General features: G+C 52.1%; 1 pseudogene; it reads left to right on the forward strand.

Moving 5' to 3' along the window:
- Positions 1 to 486: 486 nt before the first annotated feature.
- On the forward strand, positions 487 to 9,264 carry LOC133916092 (monocopper oxidase-like protein SKU5; annotated as a pseudogene).
- The last annotated feature ends 1,091 nt before the right edge of the window (positions 9,265 to 10,355 follow it).

The following is a 10,355-nucleotide window of genomic DNA, read 5'->3' on the forward strand; positions in this document are numbered from 1 at the left end:
AACTTAGTTTAGTGATTTGATTTATTATATAAATGATAAAATAAGTGTTTCTATTAAAATTTTGTAAAATAAGGAGGGGCCATGGCCCCCTTTGTCTCAAGGAAGCTCCGTTGGCTTGATGAAGCCAGTTACCGCTGCAGCGGATACGGGTGGAGGAGGACTCCTTTGGTCGGCCCGCTAGCCGTTGGGCCGAGCTCGAAACCGTTCTTTCCATAGTGGTGAAGCGGGGTGCGGGCAAAGGAGGCCGACCAGCCGGCTTCTTTTCCGCCGCCTCACCCTCCCCTCCACTTTTGCCTGCCCGCTCTACTTCCCTCTGCTCTGCTCCGCTTGCAGCTCACTCTCCTCCCCTGGTCCTCCATTTCACCGGGCCGAGTTGGGTTCTGCTTCGAATCGATTCGAGCCCCGCGGTGGCTGGCTGCGATTCGAATCCCGAGGACGAGATCGACGGAGCTAAGGTGGCCAATGCCGCCGCCCAAGACGTTGCTGATGCTGCCGCTGTTGGTGGTGGTCGTCCTGTTGGCTGCGGCACCGTCGCCGTCGTGGGCGGGGGACCCCTACGCCTACTACGATTGGGAGGTCTCCTACGTCTCGGCGCAGCCCCTCGGTGTCAAGCAGAAGGTCCATCTCCTCTTCCCCCTTTCTCCCTCTTCACCTCGCAATAGTGGCAGCGACAGTGATAGCTGCAATGGCGATGGCGATGGCGGCAGGTGATTGGCATCAACGGGCAGTTCCCGGGGCCGGCGCTGAACGTGACGACCAATTGGAACGTGGTGGTGAACGTCCGCAACACGCTGGATGAGCCGCTCCTGCTCACCTCGAACGGCGTGCAGCAGCGCAAGACGGCGTGGCAGGACGGCGTGCTCGGCACCAACTGCGCCGTCCCCGCTGGGTGGAACTGGACCCTACCAGTTCCAGGTCAAGGACCAGGTCAGCAGCTTCTTCTACTTCTGTTAGACTATATTTGGCTAGTCCTCTTTTCACGGCTCTCCTTCCTTATCCCTCGATACTGCTTCTATAAATCGGTTGTGTGGATATGAAAGGATATAGCCTATATATGTACCTCTCCGTGATCAATACGATTTGTGTTGACTTTATCCTCCTAACATGGTATCAGGCTTCCGATCCCCCGCTTCCGCTCCCTAGCCGGCGTAGCCTCTCCCCTCCGAGCCGCTCCGTTCCAGCCAACCGACGCCATGTCATCCGCCTCCTCTACACCTCTCTCTCCTCATGCATCAGCCCTCGACACGGCTGCCAATGCCATCGCGGACGCCGTCCGTGCAGCGTTCGCGCCTCCTGCCGGCATGCAGATCGATCCAACATCAACGGATGCCGTCGCCGAGTCCGCAGCGGCAAAGGCCTCTGACGCCACGCATGAGGCCCTCTCCACCATCCTTGCTTCGCTGCTGCCCCTGGCTTCGGACACCGGCCTTCCTGGCACGACCCCTCTCCCTGCGTCGGCCACCGTCCCCACGACCGTCGCCGTGCAGCCCATGCCGGTCGATCTTGCGACGCTCTTCGCCTCCATGCATTTCGCCCCGGCCGGTCCGTCGCCTCCCTCCCATTGGTCGACCCCGCCGTCGCTACCCAGCTACAGGCTCTATACCGGACACGACGCCGGGACGCCACCTCTTGTGCCTGCAGACGGCGCACCTCACTCGGCTGCTCCTCCCCTCGACGACGACGCCCTGGCTGCTCTCCATGCCCAGGTGGTCGGCGTCCTCAACGTCAAGGCCCTCGTGCCCGTGACGCTCGACGTCACAGCCGCCAACTACACTCGATGGCGCGGCCTTCTTCTCATGGCCCTCGGCAAGTATGCCTTGACGGACCACGCCCTCTCCGACGACTGCCACCCTGATCGCGCCAGCTGGGTTCAGATGGACTATGTTGTCCTCGAATGGCTTTACGGCACTATCTTCACCGATCTTCTCCAAGAGGTCCTCGCGCAGCACACCACGGCTCGTCACGTCTGGAAGAGCCTCGAACATCAGTTCCTCGGCAACCGCGAGCACCGCGCCCTCAACCTGACGGTGGAGTTTCACACCTTCCATCAGGGCGATCTTCCCGTCGCCCACTACTGCCGCAAACTGAAGGCCATGGCTGACACACTCGGTGATCTCGGTGAGCCCGTCGCCGACCGCACCCTCGTCCTCACCCTCCTCAACGATTTGTGCGAAAAATTCAGTCACCTGAAAACCATAATTCCCATGCAACGACCTTTCCCGTCATTCTCCGAGGTGCGGTCCCAACTCCACCTGGAAGAACTCTACGCCACGCCGCGCTCCTCCAACACCTCCTCTGTCTTCCTCGGCGGCACTGGCGGCAGCGGTGGCAGCAGCTCCAAGCTCTCTGGCGGCTCCATCCTGGCACACTCCACCGGCTACGGTGCAGGGCATCGGGGCGGCAACTTCTCCGGGACTCAAGGCGGTGGCAACAGCACCTCCCGCAACCGCCGCCGTCGCGGCAGCAACAACGGCAACCACACTAAGCAGGTCTCTGCCGGAGGCGGCGGCACCGGCAGCCAGGCCCAGGCGTGGCCATCCCCTCAAAATCCTTGGGCCGGCACGATTCACATGTGGCCGGGCCCATTGGGTGTTGGCCTCCTCGGTCCGCGCCCAGTGGCCCCTATCCCCTTCGCTGGAGCAACTCTCGCCGGCCCGCCTGGCGGCCTGCCTCCCGTGGGCCTCCAGCCACAGCAGCAGCAGCCCCCGGTGGGCTACTATCTGGCGCCGGGCGACATGGGCCTCCCAGCCCAGGCGCAGCACCCACAGGCCCCGACGACGGCTGGGCCTCCACAACAGCTGGGCTGGTTCAGTGGTTCTCCATCACAGTGGGATCAAGCCTCTCTCTCCAGCTCCTTCAACACCACAACATTGCCTCAACCTGCTGCACTTGAATGGTACATGGATACTGGTGCCACTGCACATATGACCTCCGACACCGGTACCCTCTCCTCTACCCACCCTCCCAACTCTCAATCTCCCTCGCACATTGTCGTTGGTAATGGCTCCACTATTCCCATATCATTCATAGGGCACTCCCATATTCAACATCAAAACCGTTCATTTGCTCTTCGAGACATCCTTTGTTCCCCTCACATCATTAAGAATTTGATTTCTGTTCGACGTTTTGTCATAGACAATTGGTGTACGGTTGAATTTGACCCCTTTGGTTTCTCTGCGAAGGATCTTCGCACCAGGACCGTGACCGCCAGATTCAATAGCTCCGGTCCCCTCTACCCCCTCCACCATGCCTTGCCTTCACCTCCGTCCGCGACTGCTCTCGCCACCAGCACCACCGACATCATCTGGCACCAACGTCTTGATCACCTCGACCACAATGCGCTCGCTCGCCTCGCCCCAATCGTGCCTATGTCCAAAGGCGGTCTCACCAGAGTTTGCCACGCATGCCAGCTTGGTCGCCATGTCCGTCTCCCTTTTGCTAGCTCCTCCAGTCGGGCTCTGGCCAATTTTGAATTAATTCATTGTGACTTGTGGACCTCTCCTGTCGTTAGCGTGTCTGGCTTCAAATATTACCTTGTCATCTTAGATGATTGCTCTCACTTTGTTTGGACCTTCCCGCTTCACTTAAAATCAGATACTTTTTCCACTTTGTCTCATTTCTTTGCCTATGTTAAAACTCAATTTTCCACCACCATTCGCAGTGTCCAATGTGACAACGGCCGCGAATTTGATAATTCTGCCGCCCACACCTTTTTTCTCACCAATGGTGTCTACCTACGGATGTCATGCCCCTACACCTCCCCCCAAAACGGTAAAGCCGAGCGCATCCTTCGTTCCCTTAACAACATAATCCGCTCCTTACTGTTTCAGGCTAGTCTTCCCAGTTCCTTTTAGGTTGAGGCTCTCCACACCACTACTTATCTCATCAACAGACACCCCACTAAAACCCTCGCTCACCACACACCCCTTTTTGCCCTATATGGAGTCCACCCCACTTACGCACACCTCCGTGTTTTTGGCTGCAAATATTATCCCAACCTCTCTGCTACCACCCCACATAAACTCGCGCCCCGCTCTACGATGTGTGTGTTTCTTGGCTACCCCCAACACCATAAAGGGTACCGGTGTTTCGACCCCGTGTCTAACAGGGTTATTATTTCGAGGCATGTTGTGTTTGATGAGCAGTCGTTTCCCTTTGCCAAGATCACCACCTACACTCCCATTGCTACTGATCTCAAATTTTTGGAAGACTTTTCGGCACCCATGCAGGCACCCATCGGTGCATCCCGAAGGCAGGCGCCGGCTCCCCCGTCCAAGCCGCAGGAGGCCTCGCCCCAGGAGCCATCTGCTGGGCCGGCTTCCCATAGGTCACCGCCCACCGAGGCCGCCTCCACTCCGGGCCTACCCCCGGTCCGCTCGTCGCCAGCCGCCCATCTGCCTGGGCCCTCGTCAACGCCTGCCCTCTCCAGTGGCAGTCCTGGGCTGCCTTGGTCATCACCTCGTGGCCCAGCACTACCCCCACATGCAGTTGTGCCGACGCGCCTGCGCCTAGCTCGCCTACCTGGCGCGCCTGCCCCTCCTCCTCAGCTCGGTGCCTCTCTGGTCATCAACGAGCACACCATGACAACTCGTGGAAAATCAGGCATCCGCAAGAGTGTCACTCGGCTGAATCTTCATGCCACTCCTCTCTCGCCTGTTCCACGGACTTACCGGGCCGCTCTGGTCGATCCAAACTGGAGGACCGCCATGGAAGACGAGTTCAATGCCCTTCTCGCCAACCGCACGTGGGATCTCGTTCCGCGTCCCACCGGTGCCAATGTGGTCACAGGCAAGTGGATCTTCAAGCACAAGTTTCGCTCTGATGGTACTCTCGATCGCTACAAGGCTCGCTAGGTTCTGCGCGGCTTCACACAACGTCCTGGTATTGATTACAATGAGACATTTAGTCCTGTTGTGAAGCCTGCCACCGTTCGCACCGTTCTGAGTTTGGCAGTGTCTCGTGATTGGCTGGTCCATCAACTTGATGTCAAGAACGTCTTCCTACATGGCACTCTACAGGAGACAGTGTACTGCATTCAGCCTCCTGGATTTGTTGACTCCTCTCGCCCCGACATGGTGTGCCACCTCAACAAGTCCTTGTATGGTCTCAAGCAGGCACCCCGAGCCTGGCATAGCAGGCTCGCCTCCTTCCTGTTGTCCCTTGGATTCACTGAGGCTCAATCGGACAACTCCCTTTTCATTCTCCGCCACGGCACCGACACTGTATACCTCTTACTCTATGTTGATGACATCGTACTGACTGCATCCTCTAGCAGGCTTCTTCAGTGGATCATTTCAGCACTTCAGTCTGAGTTTCCGATGACGGATCTTGGGGCTCTCCATCACTTCCTCGGCATCAGTGTATCTTGGCACTCCTCCGGTCTCCTGCTAAGTCAACGACAGTATTGCATCGACATCCTGGAACATGCAGGCATGACTAACTGCAAGCCCTGCAACACTCCCATTGATACCTGTGCCAAGCTATCTAGCATTGAGGGCGCCCCGGTCGCCGACCCGATGGATTTTTGCAGTCTCGCTGGTGCACTACAGTACCTCCCCTTCACTCGTCCCGACATCTCTTATGCTGTATAGCAAGTCTGCCTTCACATGCATGACCCTCGTGAGCCCCATCTCAGTGCGCTCAAACGGATTCTGCGCTATATTCGAGGTACTTTGGACTTGGGCCTCCACATCCAACGCTCTGCCAAAGACGACCTCGTCGTATATTCTGATGCAGACTGGGCAGGCTGTCCCGACACCCGGAAGTCCACTTCCAGTTATGTCGTCTTCCTTGGCGACAACTTGGTGTCCTGGTCCTCCAAACGCCATAACACGGTCTCTCGCTCCAGTGCAGAGGCCGAGTACCGTGCCGTCGCTAATGCCGTCGCCGAGGCCACCTGGCTCCGCCAACTACTCCATGAGCTCCACTCCCCTCCGTCCAAGGCCACTCTGGTGTTTTGCGACAATGTCAGTGCGGTCTACCTTTCATCCAATCCCGTGCAACATCAACGGACAAAGCATGTTGAGATTGATCTCCACTTCGTCCGTGAAAAGGTCGCCGTCGGTGCTATTCATGTCCTCCACGTGCCCACGACGTCAATACGCTGACATCTTCACCAAGGGACTTCCTTCACCGGTCTTCACCGAGTTTCATTCCAGTCTCAACGTCCGCTAGCTCGACGTTGTGACTGCGGGGGGGTGTTAGACTATATTTGGCTAGTCCTCTTTTCACGGCTCTCCTTCCTTATCCCCCGATACTGCTTCTATAAATCGGTTGTGTGGATATGGAAGGATATAGCCTATATATGTACCTCTCCGTGATCAATATGATTTGCGTTGAGTTTATCCTCCTAACAACTTCCCCTCCACCGCGCTGCACCGCGCCGCCAGAGGGTACGGCGCCATCACCATCAACAACCGCGACGTCATACCGATCCCCTTCGACTTCCCCGACGGAGACATCACTCTCTTCATCGGAGACTGGTATAACCGCGGGCACAGGGAGCTCAGGAGGGCCCTCGATGGCGGCACCTCGCTGGGCGCCCCCGACGGCGTGCTCATCAACGGATTGGGGCCGTACCGCTACAACGAATCAGTTGTTCCGCTTGGGATCATCTACGAGAAGATCAATGTCGAGCCAGGTTCGCATTTGCATTCGAAATTTGAATTTGCATTTGTAACACCTCTTTCTTTATCATTGGTATCTATCTAGGGACGGATTTCTCGGCAGTTGGCAATGTCGGTGACGCTATGAGTGGCAAATGCTGACAATAAATAGAGTAACGAATCCTGAAGTTTCCAATGAAGTTATTGTCTGTCATTTCAGGCAAAACTTACAGGTTTCGCGTACACAATGTTGGCGTCTCGACAAGCTTAAATTTCAGGATCCAAAACCATAACCTGCCCCTTGTGGAGACCGAAGGCTCCTACACCTCGCAGCAGAACTACACCAACATGGACATCCATGTCGGCCAGTCCTATTCCTTCTTGGTCACCATGGATCATAATGCCAGCACCGATTATTACGTGGTCGCAAATGCTCGCTTCGTTGATGCCTCTGTTGTAGATAAGTTGACTGGTGTCGCGATTCTCCATTACTCCAACTCCCAAGGTCCACCGTCTGGTCCTCTACCAGATCCCCCGAATGATCAGTACGACACGGCGTTCTCTATAAATCAAGCAAGATCCATCAGGTATTCCTGTAGATTTTGCATTAATTCTATTCCTGACATTGTAAGTGGGATTGTTCACACAATACATCCTTCAACTATTGTTCTGTTTCAGATGGAACGTTACAGCTAGTGGTGCCCGCCCCAATCCACAGGGCTCATTCCATTATGGTGACATTACCGTGACAGATGTGTATCTGTTGCAGAGTAGACCACCAGAGCTCATAGATGGGCAACTGCGTTCTACCCTGAATGGAAATTCTTACATTGCTCCATCGACTCTCTTGCTACTAGCACAACTATTTAATGTCCCTGGAGTGTACAAACTTGATTTTCCTAACCATCCAATGAACAGATTACCAAAAGTCGATACATCTATTATAAATGGCACCTACAAGGGCTTCATGGAGATTATATTCCAAAACAACGCCACAAATCTACAGAGCTACCACTTGGATGGCTATGCATTCTTTGTTGTTGGGTAAATCTCATGCTACACTGTCCATCTTCATTATTTAGATCCGTGCTGTTTTCTTATTGTTGTTTGTTCTCAGGATGGACTATGGATTGTGGACTGAGAACAGTCGCGGCACCTATAACAAATGGGATGGTGTTGCACGATCCACAATCCAGGTGCTGAAATTGAATGTCTCCGTGTCTTTATGGATGTCTAGCTCAATCACTACACATCCTTGAAAAAAAGAAGTCGACCGATCTAGGAGGAACTAGATGGCATTATATTAATAAGAAATAGACACCTAAATTCAAGTCGAAGAGAACTTAAATCTGGATGGTAAGGGTGTACACCCACACCTCCTACCAACTGAGCTAGCCTCAGTTCCTAATTACTACACATCCTCGTCGGGTTCTGCATGGTCTGCTGACAGCTGAAAAATTATGTTACATCTGTTGCAATATGATTGGTACAATGTAGAAACTTGGGGAAAACCATGGAGGATAAGTTAGTTTTGAATTCAGTAATTTGGCCAAAAATAGTGTTAACGTTCTCATCAATGGGAGAACATATTAATGATCAGTAAACCTGCTTAAATTTTAAGTGCATATTGCACAACTTACCACAGGTCAACTGTTTGCTATTGTTCCAATATTTGTTTGGAGATACTATGGCACTGGCAGATAGTAGTTAATATGTGAGAATATTAACTAAATTATTTAAGCTGTGGTAGATGGTCTCATACTATTTCAAATAAGGACAGGACTAAATGATAGTTAACCAAATCATTTGGTTTAACAATTCCCATGCCATAGAAAACCTCATAAGTTGACAGATAGTAGCAAACTGCAAACTCTCATAGTAAACTATTATATTGACTTATGTTTGGGTATTACGTCTGCAATCTAGAAATACTGTCTAAAATATGTTTTGTGGAATCCACTTTGTGAGCCATCATTACAATGCAGTACAGCCTTTTTAGCTTGGCATGCCTTTCATTGGGAACCTGTTGACATGATTGCAGGTATTCCCTGGAGCTTGGACTTGTGTTTCTGGACAATGCAGGCATATGGAATCTACGTGTGCAGAACCTTGACAGCTGGTATCTGGGGGCAGGAAGTGTACATCAATGTGGTTAACCCAGAGGATAGCAGCAACATGACTTCCCTTCCAGATAATGCAATTTTCTGCGGTGCACTTTCAAGCCTACAAAAGTGAGCTTCCTGTGAATTCGTACACGTTTTGTTTGCAGCACACGTGCGAGTTGTACAGATGTCTGCCTGTTCTTACATATCATTTATTCATTTTCTGTTGATTTTTCTGTGCAGAGAGCAATCGCATAGATTCCAGTACTCCGAAGCTTCACCGGTTGCCCAGTTGAGGAAAACGGTTTCTCTCCTAGTTTTTATGGCATGGTTCACTTTTTGGTTGTAATTTTCCAACCCCAACCTTAAATTTATCTATTGGAAATTCTGGGATAGAAGGGGAAAATTAGTATTTAGGAGTTGGGATGATGCTCGATATACTTATTTGAGAATTGGATGTTTCATTTGTGGGTCATGATAGTGATTAATGACAATATAGATATTGAGACTAACATGTTTGTAAGTATATTCTTTAATAGGTCACATAGATACAATACATGAAGAAGCCATCGCAATCGGGACAAAGATGGACTAAATTGGACAAGTTTCAGAGAAGTTGAACTCACTAGAGCATCTTTGACAAAGCGGGCGAGAAGGCTGAAAATTTTACCGGATAGTCCGGTGCTCAGTAAGGTGTAGCGTCATAGCTTTATCTGCAGAGAAGAGCAAAACTGAAGAAGCCACCGAATAGACCGGTGTTGATAAAGAAGGTGTACACCAGAGTATTTTGGCTCGGGGCAGAACAAGTTGAACTCACCGAAAGATCCGGTGATCAACAGAAGATATACACCAGAACAATTCTTGCAGACAGGGTTTCAAGTGTTGAAGATCAGAGAACAACAGACCAGAAGGTCTGGCGATGGGAAGTGAGTGCACTGGAGGCTTTATCGGAGCATTTTTTGTAGAGGCGATTCCAAGTGATGAAGAATAAAGATGAACTGATCGGATGGTCCAGTGTCAAGAGGAAGTGCACCGGAGTGTTTTGCACAAAGAAGAAGTAGCACGGTCTGGCTCAAGATAACTCACCGTATAGTCCGGTGATGGAGATGAAATATACACTAAAGTATCTGGTATTCAGTATTACTTTGAATGTAGTCTAATGGCTAATTTCTGAATATGTACTCACCGGATGATCCGGTGTTAGTACTACTGTTCTCATCAGATCATCCGGTGTTAACAACTTTTTTGAGCTGTTAGGAAAATATAACATCCCAGTTTTTAGTCAAAATTTCAAAAATCTTTGCAAAAGAAATAAATTTCAAAACTACTTTCAAACCCAAAACAAAAATACTAAAATCTTTTCTCCCCCCCCCCCTCTCCTTGGGCTCATTTCAACCCAACATCCTTCCCCAGCCCGTTTTCCTGGCCCATCTCCCTCTCCCCTTTCTTTTTCTCTCCTACGACCTAGTTTCCCTATCGACTCCCTCCTCTTCTCCCCCGGCTTGCTCGCGCCAGCCAGTCCGCTAGCCCGATCGCCTCCTTCTTCTTTCCTCTTATCCCGGCCCGCTCTCCTCCTCTTTGTTCTCCTCGCATGTTAGCCCAGCCCGAGCTGGCCTTCTTCTTCCTCTCGTGCTTGCTCTCACTCACA

Source organism: Phragmites australis, chromosome 4, assembly GCF_958298935.1.
Source record: "Phragmites australis chromosome 4, lpPhrAust1.1, whole genome shotgun sequence".
NCBI lineage: Eukaryota > Viridiplantae > Streptophyta > Magnoliopsida > Poales > Poaceae > Phragmites > Phragmites australis.